This window comes from Bubalus bubalis, chromosome 17 (genome assembly GCF_019923935.1).
Source record: "Bubalus bubalis isolate 160015118507 breed Murrah chromosome 17, NDDB_SH_1, whole genome shotgun sequence".
NCBI lineage: Eukaryota > Metazoa > Chordata > Mammalia > Artiodactyla > Bovidae > Bubalus > Bubalus bubalis.
In genome coordinates, this window is record NC_059173.1 from 31282450 (window position 1) to 31299796 (window position 17347).

General features: G+C 36.9%; 1 long non-coding RNA gene across 1 annotated transcript; it reads left to right on the forward strand.

Annotated features, from left to right (window-relative positions):
- The first annotated feature begins 3275 nt into the window (after positions 1-3275).
- LOC123330052 lies at positions 3276-11601 on the forward strand. The gene is made up of 3 exons (XR_006545763.2): positions 3276-3548; positions 4448-4547; positions 11385-11601. It is a non-coding gene; the product is annotated as an uncharacterized LOC123330052 (long non-coding RNA).
- The last annotated feature ends 5746 nt before the right edge of the window (positions 11602-17347 follow it).

Here is a 17347-nt window from a genome sequence, read left to right on the forward strand (position 1 = left end):
GCCATTTTGCAATGATTGCTTCGTGGTTAAAGGCAGTAAATGTAGTAGATATGCTTTAGGAAATTCCACCAGAAGGAATGTAAACAGCAGCAATTAAAAGGGGGTCAGAGGGTTCCCTTCTCTCCACAAGGAACCCTCCTGCACTGTGGGTGGGAATGTAAATTGATGCAGCTACCTTGGAGAACAGTATGGAGTTTCCTTAGAAAACTAAAAATAGAACTAACATGATCCAGCAATCTCACTCCTGGGCATACCCTGAGTGTTTAAATTATATTTAAATTTAAAACTGATGTATACATCTACATGTGACTAGTGATGGCCACTTGGCACAGTCACAAGACTTGGAAGCCACCTAAATGCACTTTGACGGGTGAATGGATAAAGTGGATATGGTACAGATATACAGTGGAATATTGCTTAGCCATCAAAAAGGAGCAAAACTGAATCATTTGCAGGCACATGGGTGGACCTAGAGACTGTCAGATGGAGTGAAGTAAATCAGAATGAGAAAAATAAATATTATATATTAATGCATATATATGGAATCTGGAAACATGTTATAATTCTGCACAAGTCAATATGGAGCAAGCAGCCCCATATGTCTAATGAGTATCAGCAGCAAACAATGAAGAGGTCAACTTTGGAGAAAGTATCAGGGTTCAGAGTGGTATGGTTGTTCAAGTGAGATTATTTTCACCCATTACTGTTGAAATTTTTTCTGTCCATCCAGGATAATTTTGGAAATTAAAAATAATTCAAATTAATAAAACTTTATAACTTTGAAACTAGGTCTCAATTTCCAAACATAATTGATGAGAATATTTGCATTTAAAAAGTTGTTGATAGTGACCAGAGTACTAATGTTGCCATCATCCTTTATGTGTAACGAGAGGTGAGAAATATCTCCTTACCATTTATAAAATTTAAGCAAAAACTATACTGTCACTATTCATTGCAAACTTGGGTTTCTGATCTGGTTTCTTTTCCAAAAGAAAAGAGAATACTGTAATTTTCAGAGATATCTTTTAGAAATCTCCCACCCTAGATTCTTTACTTGTTACTTTGAGATTACACTTTTTATAGAAAAGTTTATTTTGGTAGAAAGTTGTATTTGTTCACTCAGAATCAAAGTAAGTATATTCCCAAAGCCTAGCTCAAAACTTTGAATATATATATTCAAGGAATAAATATTTGCTGATTGATTTAGATGAAAAAGATGGACAATTATATGGCAGGTGAAAGTTGGGGTGGCTCAGTAACTCCAGATTATAATTCTGTATGAGACAAAATGGGAAAGTGTGTGTTTTTGTGTGTATTTTCATGGATTTTGGATTCAAAAATAGATCATAGCTTTGGAAATAAGCCATACAGAAAATGGTTTTTTAAAAAACTTTTCCAAATAATTTTTTTATTTTTAAACTTTACATAATTGTATTAGTTTTGCCAAATATCAAAATGAATCCGCCACAGGTATACATGTGTTCCCCATCCTGAACCCTCCTCCCTCCTCCCTCCCCATTCCATCCCTCTGGGTCGTCCCAGTGCACCAGCCCCAAGCATCCAGTATCATGCATCGAACCTGGACTGGCAACTCGTTTCATACATGATATTTTACATGTTTCAATGCCATTCTCCCAAATCTTCCCACCCTCTCCCTCTCTCACAGAGTCCATAAGACTGTCCAAATAATTTTGAACAAACAGATATGGAGTGAAAACCTCATAGAATATGATGATGATTTCTACTGAAATATTTCATGAAAGCTACAGTCAACAGGAAAATTAAAGTAAATGTAAAAGATAATTGACCTGAGGATTCCAAAAGTAAAAATAAAGGTTAAGCTGTTATTTATAATCACTAATCTTTTCATCATTTACAAAAAATATCTTATAATATGGTTATTCAGCCTTCTCTCTGACAGACTGTGCAGTCCTTGGCATCAGCTCAAATACTGCATAACAAAAAGAAACTGCATTCTCTTGCGGAAAGGATAGAATTTGATAAACAATTGTGAGATTTGTAGAGTGAATTACTTCACTCTCCAGATTCAGGAAACAAATTTGATGATGTATATTTGGCAAATGTATGTAATTCTAATTTTATACCTCTATTATCAATGTACAATAAAGTAAGATTTATATTTTTAAGTAAAAAAAAATTAAAAAGAAAACAACAATTGAATTCTCTATATAGACAAGAATGGATAGATTAGAAACCACAGCTGGGTATTTAAAACTCTGAATGGTGTTTCCATTTTCAGAGAATCAAAATAGTGTAAGATAAACCTCTTTATGTCTGATGAACAATAATATCACTCCACTGTTAATAGCGCTTTGGATTATAGATGGAAATGGAAACTGTATCTGAGTCTAACAATTTCCAAAGAGTAAATGAAGTGCCAGAAATAAAATCTCTTTTATTCATAGTTCCCAATATCTTACTTCCTCTGCTTGGAAAGAAGACAGCATTCTTCTGCAGAGAATCATATTCCAATTATGTAACCATCATATACATGATTGGATACATAGGTTCAAATAACCGTGGTCCAAGAATGCATTGTTATTGTTTAGTAGCTAAGTCATGTCCAACTCTTTACAACCCCATGAAGTGTAGCCCATCAGGTTCCTCTATCCATGGGCTTTCCCAGGCAAGAATACTGGAGTAGGTTGTCACTTCCTTCTCCACCAAGAAGGCACATACACTGCAAACTAAAGGCAGTGCTATTCCAAAACATGTGTTCTTACTTTTTGGGAAATAGCTTATTGGTTAAAACTTATAGAAAATCATACACCAAATTAGACTTTTTTGAATAACCAGATAATTCCAGATGCAGTAACTATAACCTTGATTAAAGCACACACTCCAAACTTCAAACTTTCATCACACTTAAATAATCTTCCTGGCAATAAACATTATGCAAATACAGGCAATGAGGGAAAACTGCTTCTGGAAACTGCAATGTGCATTTAAGAAAAGAGCTATGGGACACAAAAATGTGCTTTACTGATTCTACCAAAGGATTTCTTTCTAGAAACTGCAGTCAGGATGCTGCCACACTGAAGAACACTAATTGTGATTCAAGGTAAACAAAGGTAACACCAGTGGAATTTTGTACATATTATAACCTAATAATTCACTGCCATTTAAAAAATATATATATTTTTGGACTTGCCCCACTTTTTGGAAGAAGTTTGTAATTCCTTAGAATGAGTTCTTTCTTCTTGTTTTCTTATTCAATTAAGTCCCTACACAGGCCGTTCCTCGTTCATCAGGGGCAAAAAGATAAAGCATCCCCACGTGGAAACCAAAGAAAAGAACAAGCTTCATGGCAGTACTAGAAACCAAGGAGAGGCCCTTCCACCAAACCATCAACACCCTATGTGGACCCTCATCCTGCCTCCTGACTCAAAGGACTGTGCTTAGTGAGAGAGTGCGCTTTATTAAGAAAAATCTTTTCATCTGAAAAAAATTCTTTTTTTTTTTAGACTAGAAAAACTGTACCCCTCATAACACAGTGGCAGACTCATTAACTGTCCTCACGGTGAAAGGTAAGTACTTATGGTGCCTGGGCTGGTTAAAAAAATATAAGAAACAGAGGTGGTGGTCACTGTGGTGACCCATCTAAATCCATCATATGTGGGAAACATGAAAATTCCCCACGAACGTGTTAATTGTCAAAGACAACTTCATTAAAAATTTTAAGTAAAGTTATATAAATAGAAGTTTCCATATGCATTTTAAAAATCTCCATGGGTTACCTCCATCTCTGCAATACATGTGTAAGACACTTGGAGAGCTCGGCTTCTAATTTTCCTATTAGGCTAAATAAATATGCTGCAGGGACTCCCTCTTCCTCGGAGTAAGCTGTTCTATTTTTAGAGTCTCTACCCAAAGGGATATATGAGCCTGATGCAGACATTTTCAAGTATGTGCCCCAGGCAGTTTGAAAATCAATATTTTCCTTCAGGCCACAGACCTGCACAAGTATCTCTTTCTTATCTCCCAGTTCAGGGACTTTTGAGCCATATATTATCTATGTTAGATACTGTAACTGTATCATACAACTGTATTTCTTTTTTTCACTCATTTTATCTCATCCATTTTCCTTTCTTTTCTTCTCCTTGCTTCATTTTTGGCAGAAGAGAAGTTCATACCTATTAAAATTTCAATTTTCTATATGATGTTTGGCTATGGCAAAGAAAATATGCTAATCTTTGCATCTGATATACTGTAAACTCAGATAGATTTAGGGTTTTTGATTTTTTATTTCAAGTATAGATTTCATAGTCTTTATTATTAAAGTGTGTGACATTTTTTGTTATATTAAATCATTCAAATACTGAGAAAAACATTCTAAGAACGTGTTTCTTTTAAAAAAAAATGTTTTACTCAACTTCATTGAGGAAATCTTTATACACAATAAAATGGATGCATTTCAAATGTACAGATTGATGGGTTTTAACACTGGATATACTGCAATCAAGATACAACCACTTCCCCCCTACCTTTAGGCAGTAAATGTTCCTGCCCTGCACCCATGGCTCCAGGTAAGCATGACCTTCTTCCTGTCACTATAGATTAGTTTTACGTGTGAAAGAATTTCATGTAAATGGAATTATGTACCATGTCTTCTATTTACCATGTCATTCTCCTGCGTCTCAGCATGTTTTTGAGGTTTGTGCATGTTCTATGTGTCACTGATTTATCTTTGTGTTCATGTATCACATGTACCACAGTTTACTTATCTATTTAGTATAATCTTAATATTTATTTATTAGTTTGGCTGCTTTGAGACGTAGTTACCACAGTTTGTAGGATCTTTGCTGCATCATGTGGGACCTTTCCTTGTGGTGCCTGAACTTTCTACTTGTGGGGCACAGGCGCAATAGTTCCAGCACATGGGCTTAGTTGCTCCAAGTCATGTTGGGTCTTAGTTCCCCAACCAGGGATTGAACTCAAGTCCCCTGTATCGCAAGGTGGATTTTTAATTACTAGACCACCAGGGAGGTTTCTATCCACTCATTACTGATGGGTATTTGGGGAGTTTCCATTTTAGGATTAATACAAATGTAAGAGTTCACCTAGTCACCTGTTGATTTCCAATTCTGGACTGGAATGAATGTGCAAATGTGTATTTGTCACTTCACTTGTGTAAGTACCTAGGCATAGAATGGCTGGTTTGTGTGGTGAGCATGATTGCCAAGTTGTTTTTGTTTTACACACTGGTTGTGCCTGCAGCTTCCACCAGCAATGCACGTTAGCTGCAAATCTTCCCTGTCTCTCCAATGAATGGTGTGCAGTTTTGTCAACGGCACCATTGTACTGGCCATGTATTGCAGTCGCATAATGGTTGTACTCTGTTGTTCAGTCAATCAGTCGTTTCTGATTTTTGTGACCCTGTAAACTGCAGCACACCAGGCTTCCCTGTCCTTCACTATCTCCCGGAGTTTGTTCAAACTCATGTCCATTGAGTCAGTAATGACAGTACTTCGTAATCAATAATGATGTTCAGTTCATTTCAGTTCAGTCACTCAATCATGTCAGACTCTTTGTGACCCCACGGACGTCACAGGGTCCGTGATGATAGGGAAGCATGCCAGGCTTCCCTATCCATCACCAATTCCTGTAGTTTACTCAAACTCATGTCCACTGAGTCGGTGATGCCATCCAACCATCCAATCATGATGATGCCATACAACCATAATGATGTTAATCACCAATTATGTACATAGCAGCATACCCATTATTCTTCCCAGAAAGTTAGTAGGAAATACAGTCTTAAAATATTAATTTAGGGGTATGGCAGTCTACATAGGTATCAATGCCAAAGAAGATTTAAACTATTTACTATTTTCCATGATACAGAATATATTAATTATCTTGTATTTAGAGATGAATCATTTCTGATAATTTGCCTTTCTAATAATTTTTGAATTTTATGTAATTTTCAAATTTATGGACATAGATTTGTTCATGATATCACTTGATTGTCTTAATTTCTGTAAATTCTGGAGCTCTCTCTTTCATTCCTGCTATTGATAAGTTGTGTCTTCACTTTTATTTTCTATTGATCCAGCCAGAAGTTTATTTTTCTAATCTTTAGAAAAATCCTTTCATTTTACTGACTTTTCTTACTAGTTACTGTTGACTTATTTACTTGTGTTCTATTGTCCTTGTCTTAGTTATTTTTTTCATTTCTTTAGGTATTAATACAAATTATTTTTTGTCTTTCTTTTTTCTAATATAAGTATTTAAAGCCTTAAATTTCCTTCTAGGCAATATATTAGCAATATCTCACCTATGTTGACATATTGTTTTCATTTATATTTAACAGGAATATTTTTAAAAGCTTTGTGAATTTCCTTTGACTCATGGTTTTGTAGAAATGACCTGATTAATGTTCAGCTATTTGGAAATTTTCTAGATGGATTTCTGCTGTCATTTTAAAATTTAATTGTTACATGCAAAATACAGTTTTATACTTTTGGTCCTTTTGATTTTCGAAGATATGTTTTATGCCCCAGCATAAGGTCTATTTTGATGAATTGCCCATATGCTACCAATAAGAATGTTTACTCTGCTATTGCTGAATAAAAACTTCACAAATTCAATTACCTTATATTTCTTAATACTCTTTACCAACTACTGAGAGAGAAGTTTAAATTGTCCACATATGATTGTGGAATTTCCTATTTACTTTTCAATTCAATCTGAACTTGTTTCTTGCGTTTTGAACTTGTGTGAACCAGAGATCAAATTGCCAACATCCGCTGGATCATAGAAAAAGCAAGAGACTTCCAGAAAAGCATCTATTTCTGCTTTATTGACTATGCCAAAGCCTTTGACTGTGTGGATCACAATAAACTGTGGAAAATTCTTCAAGAGATGGGAATACCAGACCACCTGATCTGCCTCTTGAGAAATTTGTATGCAGGTCAGGAAGCAACAATTAGAACTGGACATGGAACAACAGACTGGTTCCAAATAGGAAAAGGAGTTCGTCAAGGCTGTATATTGTCTCCCTGTTTATTTAACTTATATGCAGAGTACATCATGAGAAATGCTGGGCTGGAAGAAGCACAAGCTGGAATCAAGATTGCCAGGAGAAATATCAATAACCTCAGATATGCAGATGACACCACCCTTATGGCAGAAAGTGAAGAGGAACTCAAAAGCCTCTTGATGAAAGTGAAAGTGGAGAGTGAAAAAGTTGGCTTAAAGCTCAACATTCAGAAAACGAAGATCATGGCATCCAGTCCCACCACTTCATGGGAAATAGATGGGGAAACAGTGGAAACAGTGTCAGACTTTATTTTTCCGGGCTCCAAAATCACTACAGATGGTGACTGCAGCCATGAAATAAAAAACGCTTCCTCCTTGGAAGGAAAGTTATGACCAACCTAGATAGCATATTCAAAAGCAGAGACATTACTTTGCCAACTACGGTCCGTCTAGTCAAGGCTATGGTTTTTCCTGTGGTCATGTATGGATGTGAGAGTTGGACTGTGAAGAAGGCTGAGTGCCGAAGAATTGATGGTTTTGAACTGTGGTGTTGGAGAAGACTCTTGAGAGTTCCTTGGACTGCAAGGAGATCCAACCAGTCCATTCTGAAGGAGATCAGCCCTGGGGTTTCTTTGGAAGGAATGATGCGAAAGCTGAAACTCCAGCACTTTGGCCACCTCATGCAAAGAGTTGACTCATTGGAAAAGACTGTGATGCTGGGAGGGATTGGGGGCAGGAGGAGAAGGGGACAACAGAGGATGAGATGGCTGGATGGCATCACTGACTCAATGGATGTGAGTCTGAGTGAACTCCGGGAGTTGGTGATGGACAGGGAGGCCTGGCGTGCTGCGATTCATGGGGTCGCAAAGAGTCGGACACGACTGAGAGACTGATCTCATCTGATCTGATCTGATCTAGTATTGTTGTTGTTCAGTTGCTAAGTCATGTCCGACTCTTTGTGATCCCATGGATTATAGCCTTCCAGACTGCTCTGTCCATGGGATTTTCCAGGCAGGAATACTGGAGTGGGTTGCCACTTCCTTCTCCAGGGGAAATTACCGGACCGGGAGTCAAACCCATGTTTCCTGCATTGGCAGGTGGATTCTTTATCACTGAGCCACCAGGAAAGCCCCTGTCTAAAGATAAATACATATTAAAAAAAGAATAAAACAACAATATAAATGGAACAGTGATAAATGGCAACTGATCTGTACTATATAGGACAGAGGGCAATAGGGAAAGGTGGGGACTGTGGTGAATTGGAGAAGAGTATCCCCTTTAAAGGGGTAGGAGTTGCATTCTAACCAATAGCTGCAGTACAGGAGGAACACAGACCTATGTTACCAGACTCTCTGGTTTGTATTCAAGACACACTAGATCCAGACTTTTATGTATATCTCATTTTTTTTAATGTTTCTAAATACTTAAAAAATAACAACAACAGCAAATCTATGGTGGTTAAGAATATCCATATCAGAGGACTTGGGATCCCCCTACTGGATAGTAAAGGAAGACAGACCCTTATTACCAAGTCCAGCTTCCTAACTTGATCCATTGAAAAAGTAAGGTCCAGAGAGGGAAAGGACATGCCCAAGACCACAAAACAATTCAAGCCCCAAGTTGGGATCCCATTCGGGAATACAGTTGACTTTTGCACAATATGGGGGTTAATTTGAGCATAATTTATGGTTGGCCGTCCACATCCTTGATTCCTCCACCAACTGCAGACCCTGTAGTACTGTAGTGTTCGCTACTGAAAAAGATCCATGTATAAGTGGACCCACACAGTCCAAATCTGTATTTTTTCCAGGGTTAACTGTGTTTGCTTTTCCATTAGCCTACTTTCTGCTGATGCAGAGAGACAGACATGGCATGTGGCGGGTTATGGAGGAAGTACTGGGGTTGGGGTCACAGTTAGTGGGTATACACATTTAGGGTTATAAATAAATCTTCTTAATTAATTTCCCACTTTATTATTTTATAATTTTTAAAGTATAATTCCTTGTCCTAAAATTTACTTTCTCTGACATTAATATAGTTATACCTGTTTCCTTATTAATGGTGGTATATTATGCATGAAAGCATATTTATGTTTTCACATAAATATGTTTTATGTGAAACATATTTATGTGAATTAAATATTTTTAATTTAATATTTTAAATAAATTAATTTAATATTTTAAAGAAATTAAATATTTCTATCTGTGTTAACATTTGAAATGCATTTCTTGTAGGTCATATAATTGTGTATATCTATTTCATCCAGTGGGGTACTCTCCCCCTTTTAACTGTAGTCTTTCTTTAATTTCCTTTAATTAAGAATATTATTAAGTTAAAATCTATCCCTTCATTATTTGTTTTGTAGTGGTACCTCTGCTATTTTCCCTCTTCTCTCTTTTACTTCTTTTTTTTTTTTTTTTTTGCTCCAATTTCTTCTATTGTCTTATAGCAATAGCTTTATATTTCATTTTTAATGGTTTTTCTAGGGTTTTCTACATGCTTCTTAACTTGTCACACTCTGCTTCAGTTAATGGTACATCATTTCAGGTAAAATGCAAAAAAATCCTAACAACATAGAAATTATATTCCCCCCATCCTTCATACTTTGGTTTTCATACACAGGATTTATAACATGTTACATGTATATTATAAGTTCCATGGTACACTTTCTGTTATTTCTGTTTTATAAAAATGAGAGAATCATATTGACACAGCATTATATTTACTCACACATTTACCATTCCCAACAGTATTATTTTCAGGAAATCTAAGTTTTCGTCTAGTAGCACTGTTCTTCCATCTGAAGGATGTAGACTATAGGCTTCAGGTGTGGCTACATGCTTCAGTCTTCCACCAGAGCAAGCCATCAAGAGAGAAGACAAGTGAGATGTCTTTTAATCTAATCTCAGAAGTTATATCTCATCACTTTTGCCATATTCTACTAATTATCACAAGTCACTATGCCCTGCTCACATTTAAGGAGAAGAGAACATGAGTCCCAGGACGTGGAGACCATTAGGAGCCTCCTTGAATAGTGGGATGCCCATACTAGTCAAGTGTAACTGCCGTTAGGTGTATCCAGAACTTCCCTAATGTTCTATGAAGACTCCAAAGTCTGTATCAGACCACAACATCTTCCAGACCTGAACAAGCTCTGGGAACTGTTCACTTTACAGTTCCCTGAACACTCTATCTGACCTCCCACAGTTTTGCTCAGTATATAACAACCAGCTTAAGGGGATCCTTGTACAGGTTTTGGGGAGCTCTATCTTTGCAGAGCTCAAATCTCTCTGGTATTGTCCTCTAAATTATACCACATCACTCTCCCTGAGCTCTGCCCTCTTTTCTTTCACTCAGTAAGACCATCATGTGGAAATTTACTTTCTCCTCCTGCATGTGGTCTGGCGGGTACCTCCAGGCAGAAAGCTAGGGCAACTCTAGATTCTCATCATTTGTGTCCCTTATCTCAGGGGTCACTGTCACGCTGCCCATTGTCCCATATTTGGGCACAGAAGTGTTGTCTGTTATGTCTGGTTTATACATGTCCATGGGAAATTGGCAAGTCTGCTCCAGCTGTTTCATATCATCCAGAAGAAGAACTCTTCCAGGGATTTTTTAAACAGTTTTATTTTTCCACAGACTCTGTAAATAGTGTAATTAGAATATATTTTGCTGATATAAATGCTACAAGCACTTCCTCCATGTAAACAATAAAATTAGAGTTTGAAAATGTACTAAATTAATAGGAATATAAGTACCTAAAAGTGATTTCTGTAGAGTTCCTCAATACAGTATACAGTCCGTGGGGTTCTCCAGGCCAGAATGCTGGAGTGGGTGGCTGTTCCCTTCTCCAGGGGATCTTCCCAACCTGGGGATGGAAGCTGGGTTTCCTGCATTGCAGGCAGATTCTTTACCAGCTGAGCCACAAGGGAAACCCATAAAATATATATATATATATATATATATATATATAATTTTCAAAACATGTTCAGGAGCACACATTTGGTCTGTATGTCAATCTAAATGTAATTTAATTCATTACAATTGTTAACCACGAAAAATTTGATAAAGTTTTACATTGTTACTTATTGTTTCCCATCCTTATACATTTTAAAATCCTAGAAATGTTTTCCACAGAATTTTTTTTCCTCAGGCATGCTTCACTTTATGGTAATTGTACTTTCAAAGGTTACGAGTGAAAGGTTCATCAGATTACTAATAGCTGATGCTGTGCTCTGCTAAACTTCCCAACATTTCCCTTTTGCTGTCCTACTTCTATCACATGACTGGGATGTGATAAATGTCTTAGGGATTTGAAGCTAATTAAGCAAGAAGAGCACAAGTTCCTTTCACATTTATTTGCTCCTTGCTTTTGTGTTCAGGAGGACATTTACAGCCCTCTTTCCCCTTGTCACATCTGAGCCTATAAGAAGAAGACAGACCTGTTCCACTGTTTTTGTGAAAGAGCCAACCATTGCAGAGGACCATCCACTGACTCTAATCTCTACATGCTCACTGCATAGAGATATCGCTCATGAAGATTCAGGAGTGATTTCTGCACAAATTCAGCCTATTGTATATGCAGGAAGAGGGATACTTACTTCTAAGAACCTGTTTGAAGAAGTGAAAATGGCATATTTACATCTTCCCCTAACTAATTCAGGCCAAACTTGGGCAGATGGTTTTAAAAAGTACAGTTTATTCAACCCACCAAGCTATACTCTTTAAGTTTTCTCAAGGTATTTCACATATTTCTAATGGAAAGGTTCAAAATTAGGTATTTACAGTATTTTAAAAATTTGTTTTGTGTCCCTTTGCCACATCTTTACATCATCTGTGTGGTTGCTTACATATTTTCCCTTCAATTGACTCACTGTTTCCACTTAAATTTATCCTAAAAGGAAAAATTATTACCTGTACTGTAAAAGGGAACCAGTACTATTGAAACAGTGTAACTGAAGAGTCAGAACGGCTGAGAGACACTTTACTCACTAGCAGGACATGGGTCAGAAAAAGGAGGGAGCAGAGAAAGACAGAAGGACAGACCATAACAACCATATGCATGGAAAAGAGAGGTTACCATAGGCTGTTGATTAGAGCCCAAAACAAATACTGCTTACAAACGTCATGACATGAAGAGTATGATTTTTTTTTTCCCTAGCACTGGTCATGTGTTTTATTTGCTCATTCTCTTTCAGCATTTTAATATGTATGTATTTATTTTTAGTCATGAGGGAAGCCCCCAAAATAGATATGTGTTAAAATACTGAAAAAAATTAGTAAATAAAGAGCATAACCAGTACCAGGAAAAAAAATAAATCATACTCTTCATGTCATGACATTTGTAAGTGGTATTTGTTTTGGGCTCTAGTCAACAGTCTACGGCAACCTCTCTTTTCCCATGCGTATGGCTGTTATGATCTGCCCTGCCTCCTTTTTCTGACCCATGTTCTGTTAGTGGGTAAAGTGTTAATCACTCAGTTGTGTACGACTCTGTGACCCCATGGACTGTAGCCCACCAGGCTCCTCTGTCTATAGGATTCTCCAGGCAAAAATACTGGAGTGGATTACCATTCCCTTCTCCAGCTCACCTTCCTAACCCAAGGATCAAACCTGTGTTTTTGGCATTGCAGGAGGATTCTTAACCATCTGAGCCACCAGTTTCTAAAATTTAACTTCTTGGCAAGAAGTCTGATTTTCAGATTGGATCTGAAGGTAGTTCCTAAATTGCCCTGAAGTTATGACTGTCAGCATAGTTCTGATGCAGTATTTTTAAGCATGTTCCTGGGCCAGCACTGCTAAAAATATAACTGCAGAATTGGTTTCTCCTCACCATCTGAAAGACTACTGTGGTCTGCTGGCATCATCTAAAAGAGAAGGCAGAGTGTCCAATTAGTAAAGGGGAAAAGGTTAGCAATTTTTTCTCACTGATGAGAAATAATGACTATGTTTGAAAACTTTTTTAACAGATAATACATTATCTATTTATTTTTTAATAGATAATAAAACTTTTTTAACAGATAATAAATTCTGATTCAGTTGCTAAGAGTATGTCTTTAGTAAATGAGCTCAATTCAACTGGTAATGCTACAATATTCAATAGAATATGTTTATTTCCTATGTTCTTACTGTGACTTGCACATGAAATTTTTGCATATTTTACATGTCTTCATTTTAGTGTTCCAGAGTAGAACATTAAAAATAAAAATCTGTAGCACAGAATTGGCAATTTTGTTTGACAATGAGCATCTAATTCTGCTTACTCTGGAAGCTGCTGAATTTTGTGCCAAATGTGGAGGGAACTGACCACTGATTTGGTTGTTTCTCTTTCCACAGCAATGGGTGCATGCTGTGGTATTTGAGTACTAAGGTGTATTTATTCTTTTCCTGATGAAAATCAGGCACTAGCAAATATATAATGCCATCTGACTTAGTCAATTTCCATTTAATTAACACAGGGCTTCTCAGGTGGCACTAGTGGTAAAGAATCTGCCTGCCGATGCAGGAGGTGCAAGAGATGGTTTCAATCCCTGAGTCAGGAAGATTCCTTGGAGGAGGAAATGGCAACCCACTTCAGTGTTCTTGCCTGGGAAATCCCAACAGAGGAACCTGGAGGGCTATAATCCATGGTGTTGCAAAGAGCTGGACACCAGAGAGTGTGAACACACATGCATACACACAGACACATCCTTATTCAAACTGAAATATGTTTTGAAAGATAGAATTAAGTCACCTTTTATAAAGATGTTTAGTATGAATAGAATTTCAAGTAAAGCAATTTCTACACAGAAAAGTGGGATAGCAGGGCTTACATTTTCTTTTTTGGTTGACAGAATTTAAGAAATAAATACCAACAAAATAGTTTAGTCTGATGAATATTGCTGAATTTCCTAACTTATGCAGACATTCTAAGAATATGTCAATTATTCAGATGAAGAATAAAATTACCTTTGAATATCTCATAATGGGAATCTAGACAGGTTAATTTCAGCACCAGTGTTTGTTACTCACATTGTTATTTTAGATAGATCTTAACAAGGGTAAAATTAAATAGGATAGTAGTTTATGAAAGTCCATTTTTAGCATCATTGGATAAATAAAATATCAGAAAATTGCTCTCCTTTGGACTGCAAGGAGATCAAACCAGTCAGTCCTAAAGGAAATCAGTCCTGAATATTCATTGGAAGGACTAATGCTGAGACTGAAACTCCAATACTTTGGCCACCTGATGCGAAGAACTGACTCCTTAGAAAAGACCCTGAAGCTGGGAAAGATTGAAGACAGGAGGAGAAGGGGATGACAGAGGATGAGATGGTTGGATGGCATCACCGGCTTGATGGACATGAGTTTAAGCAAGCTCTGGGAGTTGGTGATGGACAGGGAAGCCTGGCATGCTGCAGTTCGTGGGGTCACAAAGAGTCAGACTCAACTGAGCAACTGAACTGAACTGAACAGACAGGTGGCATTAAGTATATATTTTATAGGCTGTTTATAATAAAATATGAAATGTCTTATTATTATTCTGCTATAGTGACACCCATGTAATAATTTAATCAGCCATTCTATATTTATAAGGATATTAGTAGTTCTAAATGATTAAGATCAGAAGTTCAGCCAGTACCCACAAGAGATCTCTAACAGGAAAATGCAATGTTTATTTGGTGTGAAAGTCATTCAGTCGTGTACGACTCTTTGCAACCCCATGGACGATACAGCCCATGGAATTCTCCAGGCCAGAATACTGGAGAGGATAGCCTTTGCCTTCTCCAGGGAATCTTCCCAACCCAGGGATCAAACCCAGGTCTCCCACATTGCAGGCAGATTCTTTACCAGCTAAGCCACAGGGAAGCCAAAGAATACTGGAGTGGGGAGCCTATCCCTTCTCCATTGGATCTTCCTGACCCAGAAATCCAACTGGGGTCTTCTGCATTGCAGCTGGATTCTTTACCAACTGAGCTATTAGGGAAGCCCTATATAATAACAGTTCTTCTTATAGGTCTTCCTATATAATACAGTGAATTTTTTTTTACCTAAGTCAACCAGTGATTTTAATAGGGTTTCTGATATATAATTTTGCTATAGTTAAAAAAAAATGGGGAATGGGAGAGATAAATTAGGAATTTGAAATTAGCACACACTACTATATACATAATAGATAACCAACAAAGACCCACTGTATAGCGCAGGGAATTAAACATAATACCTTGGAATAACCTATAATGAAAAACAATCTGAAAAAGAATAAACCAAATTACTTTGTTGTATACTTGAAATGCAACATGCTAAATTAACTATGCTTCAGTTAAAAAATAAAATTCTTATTAGGAATAATTTGGAGGGGAAAAGCCAGAGAAGTAATCAAAAAGTAATGTCTAACTAGTTTATGTCATTGTGAAACAGTAACTATCCAGTTTATCCTGCTAGAGTGAACCTCTGTGAATGACTCTGGACTACCCATTTCCTCTTGAAATAAATCCTGCATATATATTCCATCTTGCAGAACTTTGTGGTTGGATATACTTGAGCTCTTTCAGTATCTGCTTCTGGAATGGCTCACAGTTTATTCTACATTCATGAAAAATTAACCTGCATTGGTTTTTCCAGTGGTCATGTATGGATGTGAGAGTTGCACTGTGAAGAAGGCTGAGCGCCGAAAAATTGATGCTTTTGAACTGTGGTGTTGGGGAAGACTCTTGAGAGTCCCTTGGACTGCAAGGAGATCCAACCAGTCCATTCTGAAGAAGATCAGCCCTGGGATTTCTTTGGAAGGAATGATGCGAAAGCTGAAACTCCAGTACTTTGGCCACCTCATGCGAAGAGTTGACTCATTGGAAAAGACTCTGATGCTGGGAGGGATTGGGGGCAGGAGGAGAAGGGGACGACAGAGGATGAGATGGCTGGATGGCATCACTGACTCGATGGACATGAGTCTGAGTGAACTCCGGGAGTTGGTGATGGACAGGGAGGCCTGGCGTGCTGCGATTCATGGGTTCGGAAAGAGTCGGACACGACTGAGCAACTGAACCGACTGATTCTAGCTTTTCATTAAAGTGATTTGAGATTGAATAATTTATTTAATTATTTGTTTTCTATTTAGATCTGGCTTTGTTCCAAGAAGGTTATAAAGGTATTTGTAATGATGTGTACTTTATATATATATATATGTGTATATATATATATATATATATATTATCTTATGTGTGAAGATGTATGTAAAGATACATACAACACAAAATAAAATATATTAAAACAAGAGAATGGTAGAGAAAAGAGGCAGTGAGAAGAACAGGAAAGCACTATAGAGTCAGGAGTTTGACATGGAAAAATCATTCCAGAAAATCATTTAATTTGGCAAAGGTGAGTCCCAATTATGCTGCTAAGTTTATTTAATTAGTGGTATAAAAAGAGAAGCTGAGTAAATTACAGAATTCCCAGTTTTCTAGCATCACTACAGACATGCGGGCAGCTGTGGCTGACTTCAGCCTCTCAGAGAAATTCAGGAAGTTGACACGCTGGGAAAGCCAGAAGTCTGGGTTCATTCTGCCATCACTTTCACCAAGGATGCAACTGTGAACATGGGAACTTCATCTACCAGAGCCTCTGAGTCTTTATCAAATAGATATAATAACAGCAATGATACTCTTGCCAGATTGCTCTTAGAAATAAATGAGCTAATCTATGACAAGTACTTTGCACAGATTCTAGCATGTAACACATACTCAATACACAATGAATGGGATGAATAGTAATGCATGACAATTTCAAAATCTAGAAACATAGGGCTATAATTCTGAAAAGGATTATTAGTATATCTAAGTTTATATTTAAAATTGATCTTAAGGTTATAAAACAACAGCATTGGGTCAAGAGTTAAGAAATCTAGAATTAATAATCATATTTCTTCTAGTATCTGATTGGCAATAGACCATTCACTTAATATATCAGAGTTGTAGTTTTCTCATCTCTGAAGACTGATTGGCCAGTCTCAGAATTTGTGCCAGCTCTAGTATTTTCCTACTGAAGAAAAGTTTTTGCTGCTTCTTTTGTTAAAATAGATACTTTTAACAGGTATAACATTGATTTAAATGAATTTAAAGGAGATAGGAAAAAATAAAGATTACCCTTAAAATATAATTACCATAGGGAACTTGATTATTGTTTATCTAAGGAGTAAATTACTGGAAATCAAGAAAATGAGAAAAAAAAAATCAGAACACAAGCACAACCGAAGCCATCAGCCTCATGTTACCAAGTTAGATATCATTTTAATTGCAATCATTATTTTCATATATAGAGAAAACTCATAAATAATTACATTAGGGCTCTGGATATTTTTATTTATAAT